The 12,857-nt window shown below is 45.6% G+C and overlaps 1 protein-coding gene across 3 annotated transcripts in view; it reads left to right on the forward strand.

Moving 5' to 3' along the window:
• Positions 1–206: 206 nt before the first annotated feature.
• Positions 207–12,857, forward strand: part of LOC109629046 (contactin-4) — a 108,688-nt gene continuing 96,037 nt past the window's right edge. For 2 of the 3 annotated variants that reach the window (XM_069512888.1, XM_069512884.1), the window contains exon 1: positions 207–435. The gene's annotated coding sequence lies outside the window, so the exon portion shown is untranslated. The remainder of the gene's footprint in view (positions 436–12,857) is intronic. The other variant, XM_020086526.2, reaches the window with a different exon arrangement.

The raw sequence follows: 12,857 nt of genomic DNA on the forward strand, positions 1-12,857 counted from the left end.
AATAATATGATTGTAATAATTAAAATATATATGATAATTAATACCATCACCAGTCAGGGCCACGTGGTCAGTGCATGTGATTAACATAATGCTTTAATAACGTGAAGCATATCTCTGATGTGACGTTTTACTGATTTAAAAGAAATCCTCACGGAGCTTTGCTTCTTCAGAGCAAACCGAGCATCACAGGCGCGTTGACTGAGCTGTGATGAGGAGGAAAGTGATGGGAATAGTTTGATAGAATGGGGGAGTGGTCTGAATCACGCTGTCCTTTACTGGCGTGGAGAGGAAAACACAGACAGTCTCACTTTGGAGTTGAGTGCCGGGACGCCTACAGCAGCCCTTTCATCCACAGCGCACATCCTGAGGCTCTGTAGCGAGGAGCCCCTCGCCCTCTCCTCCTCTGCGCCCTGTCGTGTCTCCTCTACTGAACAGGTAAGGCATCGGTCCAAGTTGTTGTGCCACGCAATAGTGCGGGATCCGTGGAGAGTTCAGTGTGTATCCTGCCTGCCTGCACGTCCCTGCGCCTCAGATCACACAGTGCCTTCGCTGTGCCACTCGGTTCGCACAGGTAGCGTGTGACAGTGGAGGAGGAGATCATCCCCTCTCATGCGCTTTGTGCCTTCACATCTTTTCCAGCGTTTTAAAGAAAGTTGAGACTCAGCAGCCGCCGGTGGGTTTCACACAGAGGGGGGGGGCGGGGGGAAACATCGTGATCCATTGCGCATTCCATCAGGCTGCAGCGCGCAGTGATTAGAGGATTTTGTCTGCACGCGTTACGCAGAGGGGTGACCAATAATGCAAGAATGGTTCAGTTGTGAAGATGCACACGAGGTGCGCACATGCGGTGTTTGCAGGGGACGCTGGTGAAGGTAGAGGTGAAGCGCGCTTTTTCCTGTTGTACCACCATCCATGAGATGATCGGAGATCGAGGCGCAGGAGAAACCCACAGCAGGAGATCTGTGGCTGAGGAACACAGGTTTTTTTTTCCTGTGCCTTTTTTTCATGAACTATCCTGGTTTTACAATGTTCACGTATTATTTTGAGAAGCAGTGAGCTTCTTATTCAAAAGAATGATTTTAAATGAGTTTATGATGGAGACCTTGATAATGAAGGCTGTAAAAGCTTTTCCTTTGGAGGTGCCAGAGCTGTGACCACAAACAGTATTTCACAAAGTGTGTGTGTTTGTGTGTGTGTGTGTGTGTGTGTCCTGGCTGCTCTCTGTTGTTTCATATTTGAAGTGCTGCAGACAATAAGTACCTCACCCCTGGCTTCTAATGTCTAAAGCCATTCATGTTATTTGTTTTTGTGCTGATATACAAGCATTATAATATGAAAACTGCCCCCTCCACACTAAATCACACTAACACACACACTCAGCCCTCTACCACCCAGGCAGGTACTACAGCATAATAAATACGCCATCAAGCCATTTTCATTCAAATGCAATACCTCCCAAATTGTATTAAATGATTACACTCCTCTGTCACTAAGTCTAGTGGAATGATGATTAATATGCCACTTTGTGGCTTAATTTCTAAGCACTGACTTAATAAACCTGCCACGTTCATGTAGCCCCGTCGATTACTCTCCGGAGGGTCATCTAGAGAATATGTACGGGCCCCCGCACATCCTCATCGCCACATAATGTCAGCGTTGGCACCCGGTCTCGGCCACCGGGTTCTCATTATTCAGAAAACTGAGACGATGCAGTGCATAAACAATTCACATCAGTGTAGTTATGTTCTTGTTTCACCAGGAAGGCAGTGTAGCGGAGTCTGCATAAAATACAGCTGATACACCGACATAAAGTTCCATCTGTCTGCTGCTATTTGCATTATCAGTGTCGGCAAAATAAACACAGACACATACCCAGTTTAGGGTCTCGGAACTTCCAGGTGTGGTTCAGAGTCAGGAAAGTCAGGACTCATTTCATCCACTTTTATTTAACAGAGGCGAACACGTTCACTGTTTCAAATCAAACACTTCAGTCAGAGCACTAACATGCAGCACACGCTGTGCACAGTGTATCACTTACGTAGTGTGGGAATTCCTACAGGGTATTTTGTCCCAAATCAAACACGGCTGCTGTGCACGCACTGGAAAGCACAGATTGCTGCATGTCGTCTGCCAAAATATCCTGCTGTGTTTTACTTGTGGGTGCCCTCTGTAAGTTACACTCTATTTTACTAAAATGAAAATAAGTTGGTGGTCAGTCCTCTTCCATTATGGCGACCTTATAGGTGTCAGGTGTCCTTCATTTTAAACTCTTTACAGTCCCCTACATGTTGCTGAGTGTGAGTATGGAAGAATGTGAAACTGAGACACAGCAGCATAAAATAACACATTAGTATATTTGTATTAATCTAAATCCACAAAAGCTTTCACAAACAGGATTTAGAGTAATCAAAACACATTATTTAGAGTGTACTGTATTGTGGGAGAAATAAAAAAAGCACTTTGTCAGTGCTTTCACATTTCAGAGCTGAAACCTTGTTTTTCTGGGTTATCTCTTCATGTAGCCTTGGTTCTCTGGGTTTTTTGCTCAACAGCAGCAGTCTGAACAGGTAGGTAGTGCGAGTGGAGGGCTAATCTTCACAGGGGTGATAGAGATAACAGTGATGTATGGAGCGGATGGGGTGGTTTAACACCCAGAGCTGACTGTTGTCTAGCGGGGTCAGGTCTGTGATACTGGAGTACTGCTCCAGCCAGCTCCTCTCATGCCTGGGATTTGGCAGTCTTGATAGCTGCAGGTGGATACAAGCAGAGGCGGCCTCTGTATTCACAGCCTGCAGATGCCTTGATAAATGCTGTGTTGCCGCTCAGGCATCTGTCAGTTGCTTCGGCTCTCCAAGTAAAATACTTCCTTGGCCAGCAGCCAGACAGACTCAGCTCTGTGACATGGTTATGTTGTATTTTACTGTTAAGCCCCACAGTGGAAGTGATGGCTGTGTTGTTCTTAAAGGAGAGGCTGGACCTGGAAACCACTCCTAGCGGCTCTACCACACCTCTACAGTGGTACGAAGTATTAACATGTCCACCGTGTAAATATTGAATTTATGATCTTGCATGTGTATTAAAGGCATCTGCGCCTTGTGAGGGTTGAAATGTGCTACACACACGGCCTGGGCAACATGGTCAAAGCGAATATCACAAGACAATTAGATGATTTCACGTGAAAATCCATCAAATAACTATGTGTAATGTGAAAGAGGTCATGTGCAGTGAAGAAAATGATCACCTGACCCTTCCCGTCTTAAAGGTTTGGTTCAGTCCCACAGCTTTCCTCAACTGAGCAAAGCCACTGATTTAATCCACTGTATTCAAAGTGTCCAGCAGCAAACAGCAACAGATTGTAGTAAGCTTGTTGAGAAGTTTTTTTCCCCCATTTGGTAGAGACCGAAGCTGAACTTAAAGGAGCGGGAATATTTTAGTTACATTTTCTGGGTGGCCATAAAACATAACCCACAATGAATCCAGATGTTGTTCCGTGTCTGCTGGATGTGTTTACTGTCATTGTTTGCTTCCTATACTTAATATGTACATCTTGTTTTTAGTTATTCACCTGTCTTTAAGTGGAAAATCATCAATTATTAATTAATGTAAATGCAAATAATCTGTTAAATAACCAAATGTCTGAATCATTAATAATTAGAAAGTTAATTACATTATCTGATATAAATATACAGTATGATAATGTTGAAAAGTAAAATGAGATAGAATAATCAAAGTGATGTTAACTGCCACAAACTCTTGGATGAAGAATTGTGTCAATTACAAAATACATTTGCCAATATAATAGCATTAACAACTTATGAAAAAAATAAAATTTGAACCAATTAACAAGTAGATATCTTTGGCAACATTGCTAACAAACTGTTAGCATATTGGCAGCATTGCTTTGTAATTTGTAATATTTTAAAATGACTGAATTGGAAGCTTCATTTTGTCTCCTTGGTCTCGTTGCTGGTAACATCACATGGTTTATGTCACATACTGATGCCTGCAGGGCCAGAGAGAGAGATATTGATCACATTGACCTGATCACACCTATGGGGCTCTATAGGCTCTGGAATAAGTAAGTGGTAAATTCTCTTTATCAGAAACCTGCTCTTATTCATGGAGCCTCTGGTTATTTAATGGGAAAGATGCACACCAGAGACAGCATACATTATTTGATGCTGTCATGTCACTTGATTGTTCTCACTTTAAGATGAGTGCAGAGAAGCGGTGTGATTATTAAGGTGTGACTATCGATTGGCTGCTGTCTGTCAAGGGAGTCAAACATGTTGGCAAGTGTTGAGCAGCAAATTAGTCATTTTGAAGGAATTTAATAACTTGAGGTGAAAACACCAGATGGGCCAGTCTGTAAAGAACGACTGATGCTCAAAAGTGATGGATGCATCTATAAACTGTAAGGTGAATCTTGGAGAGCCATAAGAGAGGGTGATGAAGTAGAAGGAGTTTCCTGAATGGAGTAACTTCTCTTCTGACACATTTATTCATTTTATGTTTATAAGGTTATATTTTTATATGTAATGATAATAATTTAGCTGTTATTGTAAATTAACGCTACTCTCTTGTCCACCTTCACTGTTTTGACGAGTTATACATTATTCAAAGAGATTCAGGTGTCTTGTTTATTAGATTAATTTAAAAGACCCAAATATAAAGATTTACAATAAATTAGAACAAATAAAACCTTCTAGTTTTTACATTTAAGAAACTGAAATTTAAACATTTAGCACTTTTGATTGACTGGGATTATTTTATTTATAATTATCAAAATAGTCACATTAATTTTCTATTCTCATGTTACTTCAAATCTGTTCTCTTATATTAATCAGATTTTAATCTATATTATATGTAAAGCACTTTGAGCTGCACTTCTTTTATGTAAGACAATATACAAATAAAGTCTATATTATTATTATTATTAATTAACCAGTGAATTAATGACTGCAGCTTTAGTCACTTTCTGACCATAGCAGCCTGGAGCAGCCTGTTCATTCCATGCATGATGTTCAGTTTAACTGTATAAACAACTGTATATGTATTTGTAATACTTTAAACAGCAACCAAACATAAAACACACTGATTAGTCTGTCAGTCAAGACAGTGACAAAAAAAGTTGTTTGATGATTTTCAGAAGAAGATGAATTTCATTCTGGAGAAAAACTAAATAATTCACTGTCCCAGAAAATGTCAGGTTTTGGTATCAGTATTGGCTTTGAGAAAGGCCGACACTGGAGTGAAGAACTCATCAGTGTCCTGTTTATAGTGACTGAGATAAAGGTAGTGGTTCTGAGTCAGAGGAGATTCTGAGGGAAGCTGGAGATGCAGTGTGGGGACACGTGGTCGGACTGCAGGGAGGCCAGAAAGCAGGACAGAGTGGTGACCTTCACTCCCTGATAGAGACTGACAGAAGCTTGATGGAGACTGTGCAGCTTTGTGCATGTTGAATTATTCCTGACATGGAGCTGCATGGAACCTTATTTCCACACCACAGCGTTAGAAATAATGAGACAAAGTGACCAACAGTCTCCTCCGTATTTTGTGTCGGAGCAAACCATCTGCTCGGTTTCTTTTATACAGAACCTCTGCTTGTCAACTGTTGAGCTCAGCAGCTGGAGAATACAGCGAAGCAAACCTGCGCAGTGCAACATGTAAACTCTTCACACCTGAGGTTTGATGTGTTTTCTTTCTAATTTGCTTTTCTCAGCAGAACTCTTACCTTTGTGTGATCTCTTTCTCTAAAGCTCCCTGGAAGAAAAAGCCTGGCTTATGAATAAATTAGAGCGCCCACTTTTCACTGCTTTGTATGATAGTAAGTGGATGGCACAGTAACATGTACTGTACCATACTGAGCTGGGAGCTACTTTCATCTTTGTTTTTCTTTTGCCCTCCCGTGCTAATAATAGTCCAGATGCAGCACTGCGCTGTCTATACATTGCACTGGTAAAATAACACACAGTCCCATAAATAATTCCAGCTCGTGTTGTTGTTTTGCGGAACAATACTTCAAAAATCAGTTATTCATAGACCTGCTTGTGAACCCATTGGTTATTGTATCAGGATTTTGCACAAACAGACTTTAATGGCTTATCTCTTATGTAAGATGGCCACCTTCACTCAGTGGTCACCCACGAGTTAAGCCTAATCTTCTCAGCCAGGCAGCATATTTCTCTTTGGGAAAAAAGCAAATTATTTTTTTTTTTCTTGTCAGACTTTTCCAAAGATTTTTTTTAATCACTGGTTGTCAGGAAGCTGATTGTAACTGTAGAAGTCTTAGTGATTTTTGTTTAGATATTTTGACACCTCTGAACTAGTGCCAAATCCTGGATTTAGATTTTTACAGTAATATCTAAGTTTATTGCTTCAGTGCAGAACAGGATTACCCAAGAAATATTGAAAGTAAACAGCCGCACACTTGCAAAAAAAATATTCCAGCGTTTTATCCGCAGCCCAAATATAAGCAGCACGCACACACTCGTGTCGTCACAAACCATCAGTATGCCAGAGTGAAGTTTGGAAATTTAAAGATAGACTTTTCAGTCAGACTGAGGTGTGAGGGAAAGATGTTTGAGGATAATACCTCAGAAAGACGATGGGAGCCGAGCTTAGTTTCACCTAACAAATCCTCTGTTGCGCCGGCATCGCTAACACATTAGCAGCGGTGCACATTTTCAAACACAGAGTCAGCTTCAACTCGAGCGACAGCTGCACGACACTGATAGAACGCCTGTAATATGCAGCTTTCTCACATACGCTTACTGCAAACACCTACAACGATGGCATTCATAACACGTGGAGTATCTGCTCATCATTAGAATGGAAATCCCAAAAAAACGTCTTTTGGGGGGGAATAATTTATGTAATTTCAAGTGTTCCACAAGCATGCTTCATAAGTCGAGTGATGTGTGGATTTTTGGCTGAAGTAAGACTGGCAGGTGGTTAGTCAGATAAAACCTTGCGCTGCATGAAGTGTTAGTTCATCCCAGCTGATTGGTGGAGAGTGCAGTGCAGGTTTGTGCCTCAGAGCAGTGTATGGATTTTACTATGTGGAACAGGAAGCCTCTGTGTGCGATGGTAATGTATATTTCATCCCTTTCCTTCACACCATTTTCCTGCCAATGTATGCAGCTAATACCTGCCCGTGCAGAATGCGAATAAAACTACATTTACAGGAGCCATTTCACTTCAGAGCACCTATGACCTGTCATGCTGATTTAAACACATCCAAAACAAAAGGTCCTAAAGTAGCAGCACTGTAGTTCTGCTGTAACATGGGCAAATATGATCAGATTTGTATTCCGTCCTTACTCTTTTGGTCTGCTTATTAACTCTTCTAATAGGTCAGGTTACAGTTTTCATTTATAGGTTGTATAACAGTGCACCTATTATGTTTAAGATTTTCTAGGTAGAGGGCTTTCACACTTAGTCCAAACCACAATAACAGGTGTGAAATGTGACCAGGAGCACTGGCCTTTAATTTTGGTCGACTGAAGGAGGTCAGTCCAGATCAAACTGAACCATAGTTTGGTTCTTTTGCAGTCTGAAAAACGTTTTTCTTCTTTTTTTTCTGATCAATTGCAGGGAGTAGAGAAATTAAAGCATTAAACATCAATAAATGACAAAGGTAGAAAAAGCAGGAGCGGCTCAGATGATTGCTTGCTGTCTTTGCCTCTGATGATATAATTTTTGAAAGACAAGGGGTGTTTGCAATAATGATATTTCAGTGGCAACAAGTTTATCTAAGTGAACCACTTTATTAATTTTCTCCTTTCAAACAGAGAGTGATTTTTTCTCTGTGTGCTTTATTCAGAGTTAGCGAGTACAAAAGCCAGATTGACAACACAGCTCCGTCAGCTTCACACCCGTCTACAAACCATTCATGTCAAGTTCAGGTAGACGCAGCCCACGTGGGTGATGATGACAGGAAGTATGCTTGTTTTAACTCTGCTCCCTCAGTTTTGTGAAAACAAAACTAACCGGATCAAAAGTTAACAATGTTACAAAGGCATTAATCTTGGTTTAGAGCGTGGTTACATACTTGAAGGTGTGAAAATACCCTTCAAAGATGAGGACCAACCGATGTGTCTGAGTTCAAAAGCTGCTTGGATTGTAAACTTACACATGTCTCCTGTGGAGCAGGACAAAGCTGCTCAAATCAACCTACATGTTATGGGGTGGTTCTTTGTTGGACCCCAAAGCAGACACTGAGAATAGTTACAATGTTAATGAAAAGTTTATTTTCACCAAAAACAAAAACGGGCAGGCTGTGGAGGCAGGGTGCTGGCTGGCCAAACTATCCACCGGACAACAAGCACGAGGGAAAACAAAAACTGAAGAGCAGCAACAAGGCACACCGAGGAGTCTGTGTAGAAAAAGAAAATAAAACGGGTTAAATGCAAAACACACAAAGAAAACGAGAAGCAAGAATCCACGGTTGGCATTGCTTTACGCTACCGGACTAGACGGAATTAACTGGCAGAGTAGTGGAGTCAGGACCAGGCTTTTATGGAGGGGATGATGGGTGAATGATTGCAGGTGTGCCTTGTTAGCTGCAGCCAGCCACACCCCCTGCCACACACACCACCTGCAGGATCAGAACAGAAGGGGGAGACAAACACAACACACCAACACCAGAATCACCACAGTACCCCCCCCTCAAGGGACACCTCCTGGTGGCCTACCAGGCTTGTCCGGGAACTGAGAATAAAAGTCATGGAGGAGTGTGGGGTCCAGAATGAGGGAGCGGGAAATCCACTGCCGCTCCTCCGGCCCATAACCCTCCCAATCCACCAGATACTGAAACCCCCTGCCTCGCCGACGTACGTCCAATATCTTAGTTACCGTATAGGCAGGGTGGTCATCAATACTCCGGGTGGGTGGCGGGGGCTCGGCCGGAGGGCTTAGCGGGCTGGTAGACACTGGCTTGAGGAGAGAGACATGGAAAGCTGGGTGGATATTAAGTGAGGGGGGAAGCTTAAGCCTCATAACACAGGGGTTGATGACCCGGTCAATCTCGTACGGGCCAATAAATTTGGGTGTCAGTTTCCGGGATTCTGTTTGAAGTGGTAAGTCCCGGGAAGATAACCATACTCTCTGACCAGGCTGGTAATTAGGGGCCGGGGTGCGATGACGGTCCGCTACTCTCTGATTGCGAGCAGCGGTACGGATGAGGGCTGCCCGGGCCTCACGCCAGACTCGACGAGCACGCCGGAGATGACCCTGCACCGAGGGTACCGCCACGTCCGTCTCCTGAGCTGGGAAGAGTGGAGGTTGGTATCCGTTAGCAGCCATAAACGGGGACATACCTGTGGCGGAGCAGACCAGGGAGTTGTGGGCGTATTCTACCCAGGGGAGGTGGGTGGACCAGGAAGCCGGATGGCAGGATGAGACGCAACGCAGGGCCGCCCCTAGGTCCTGATTTGCCCGTTCCGTCTGACCGTTCGTCTGAGGGTGGTAACCAGACGATAGGCTGGCCGACGCCCCCAATGCCTGGCAAAAGGCTCTCCATACACGGGCGGAGAACTGCGGACCCCTGTCCGATACAATGTCCACCGGGATGCCGTGGAGACGGAACACATGCTGGACCAGAAGAATGGCCGTCTCGAGGGCGGATGGCAGCTTAGACAGGGGAATGAAATGTGCCGCCAAGCGGTCGACGATGGTAAGTACAACAGTGTTCCCCTCCGAAGGCGGCAGGCCTGTGATGAAGTCCACCGCGATGTGGGACCATGGCCGGTGGGGAATGGGCAGGGGACGGAGCAGGCCGGCAGGAGCCTGATGGGAAGCCTTACTCCGGGCGCAGACAGAACAGGCGGAAACAAACAGCTTGGTGTCTGCAGCCATCGAGGGCCACCAAAAACGTTGTTGTATGAGGGTCAGAGTCCGGTGGGAACCAGGGTGGCATGAAATCCTGGAGGAATGCCCCCATTGGAGAACTGAGGATCTGGCAGCTGGAGGAACAAACAGACGGTTGGGTGGACACCCATGAGGAACTGGTTGGTCCTTCTGGGCTCCCTGGACCACTCCCTCGATCTCCCACCCAGCTGCTCCGACCACACAGGAGGAAGGCAAGATGGTACTCCCCGCAGAATCCTCCACCGGAGGGGCGAACTGACGGGACAAGGCATCCGGTTTGATGTTCCTGGTGCCGGGTCTGAAGGTGAGAGTGAAGTTAAAACGTCCCAGGAACAGGGCCCACCGAGCCTGGCGTGAGTTAAGCCTACGGGCAGAGCGGAGGTATGAGAGATTCTTATGGTCAGACCAGACTATAAATGGGTGAATAGAGCCCTCAAGCCAGTGCCTCCACTCCTGGAGGGCCAGGACGACCGCTAAAAGCTCCCGGTTTCCAACATCATAATTCTTCTCCGCAGAGGAGAGCTGGCGGGAGAAAAAGGCACAGGGGTGCAGCTTCTGGTCGGAGGCGGTTCGCTGGGAAAGAACCGCCCCCACACCGGAGTCCGAAGCATCCACCTCCACCACGAACTGAACTGCAGAGTCAGGATGTATTAGTACAGGTGCAGAGGAAAACAAAAATTTCAGTCTCGAAAACGCTGCCTCTGCTGCCGGTGACCATTCAAAAGGGATCTTGACTGAAGTCAACTTGGTCAGAGGTGTGGCAACTTTGCTATAGTCCCGGATAAATCTACGGTAAAAATTAGCAAATCCTAAAAACCTCTGAAGTTGCTTCCTAGATGTAGGAGTGGGCCATTCGGCCACTGCCTGAACCTTGGCAGGGTCGGTCTTAATTTGTCCCTTCTCCACAATAAAACCCAGAAAACTTACTGATGGAACATGGAAGGTACATTTTTCTGCCTTAACATACAGCTTGTTCTCCAGTAGTCTTTTCAGCACCAGTGCAACGTGCTGAACATGTTCCTTGATATTGCGTGAGAAAATCAAAATGTCATCCAGATAAACAAAAACAAACCTATTCAACATATCCCGCAATACATCATTAATAAGTGTTTGGAAAACAGCAGGTGCGTTTGTAAGACCGAAAGGCATAACCAGATACTCGAAATGTCCTAAAGGAGTGTTAAAACCGGTCTTCCACTCATCCCCCTCCTTGACTCTGACCAAATGATATGCATTACGAAGATCCAATTTTGTGAAGATGGTCGCTTCGTGTAAGGGCCCGAAGGCTGAGTCAATCAGAGGGAGGGGATATTTATTCTTGATAGTTATGTCATTTAACCCTCGATAGTCAATACAGGGGCGGAGCGACTTGTCCTTCTTGGCTACGAAGAAGAAGCCAGCTCCCATTGGTGAAGAGGAGGGTCGAATGAGACCGGTCTTGAGAGAATCCGTGATATATGCCTCCATGGCATCTCTCTCCGGTTTAGACAAATTGTACAGTTTGCTGGACGGATAGGGGGCACCAGAAAGCAAATTGATACTGCAATCATAGGGTCTATGAGGGGGAAGGGACAAGGCATGATCCTTATTAAATACATCTTGGAGATGATGGTAAACAGAGGGAACAGAGGTAAGATCGACCGGCTTGGGTGGAGATGGTGTGGTTGCTCCTCTGGAGGGAATGGCAGAATGTAAACAATGGGAGTGACAAAAAAGACTCCAATTGGTTATGGAGGAGGTAGACCAGTCAATGTGTGGGTTATGGAGTTTTAGCCAGGGGAGACCTAACACTAGCGGAGACGTGGGAGATGGGATAATGTAAAGGGATATAGTTTCGTGATGGTTACCGGAGAGTAGTAGTGACATGGAAACAGTGCGGTGAGTGACACGAGCCAGGAGCCTACCATCAAGTGCAAACACATCCTTAGGCTGAGGAAGGGGCTCAGAAGGAATGTTGGATTGAATCATAAAGTCAGAGTCGATAAAATTGTCATCTGCACCGGAGTCAATAAGGACAGACAGGGGTAAGGAAACCTGCGACCATGAAACAGTGCCCTTAAGTAGCAGGCGAGGAGGAGACAACATAACAGATGAGTGGCTCACCAGCGCTCCTCCTGTGGCTGATGAGCCCCCCCTTTTGGCAAAACAGGGCAATGAGCCATCTGATGATCCCCCTGACCACAGTACATGCAGAGCCTCTGGAGGCGACGACGCTGACGTTCCGTCTGAGTGAGCCTCATCCGCCCCAGTTGCATGGGCTCCTCGGGGCAGAGAGGAGAAGAGGTTGTCCGCGGAGGAGTCCCGTGGGGAGGAGATGGCGGGCGAGAAGATTCCGGAGAACCCCGATGGTGAGAGCTCATTGTCTGTCTCACGGGAGGTGCGTGTCTCTCTCTCTCTGATCTCTCCCTACGTCTCTCACGGAGCCGACTATCTAAGCGAATGGCTAAAGAAATTAAGTCATCCAGAGAGGCGGTCTCGTCCCGAACCGCTAATTCATCCCTTAACTCCTCCCGCAAACCCCGGAGGAAAACCGCCTGTAGGGCTCGCTCATCCCACCCGCTCTCGATTGCGAGAATGCGGAAATCGATGGAATGAGTCGCGACTGAATTCTGTCCTTGGCGTAGCGAAAGGAGCCGACTACTAGCCTCCTTGCTACGTAGGGGATGGTCGAAGACCCTGAGAAATTCGGCGGAGAATGACTGAAAGGAATCGCAGATGGGTGAGTTAGCGTGTGAAATGGCAACAGACCAAGCCGCGGCGCGCTCCGACAGGAGACTCATTACAAAGGCGGTCCGCGACTGGTCTGAGGAATATGTGAGTGGTTGCTGATCAAAAACAAGACTGCACTGGTGAAGAAACTGTCTACATGACCCTAATTCTCCTGAATACCTGACGGGCGTGGGGATGAAGGGTTCCCGGGGTTGTGCAGAATGAGCGATGGGAAGTGGTGGTGGTGCTGGAACTGGAGCTGGAACCGGAGCTGGAGT

This window comes from Paralichthys olivaceus, chromosome 2 (assembly GCF_024713975.1).
Source record: "Paralichthys olivaceus isolate ysfri-2021 chromosome 2, ASM2471397v2, whole genome shotgun sequence".
In the NCBI taxonomy this organism is placed as follows: Eukaryota; Metazoa; Chordata; class Actinopteri; order Pleuronectiformes; family Paralichthyidae; genus Paralichthys; species Paralichthys olivaceus.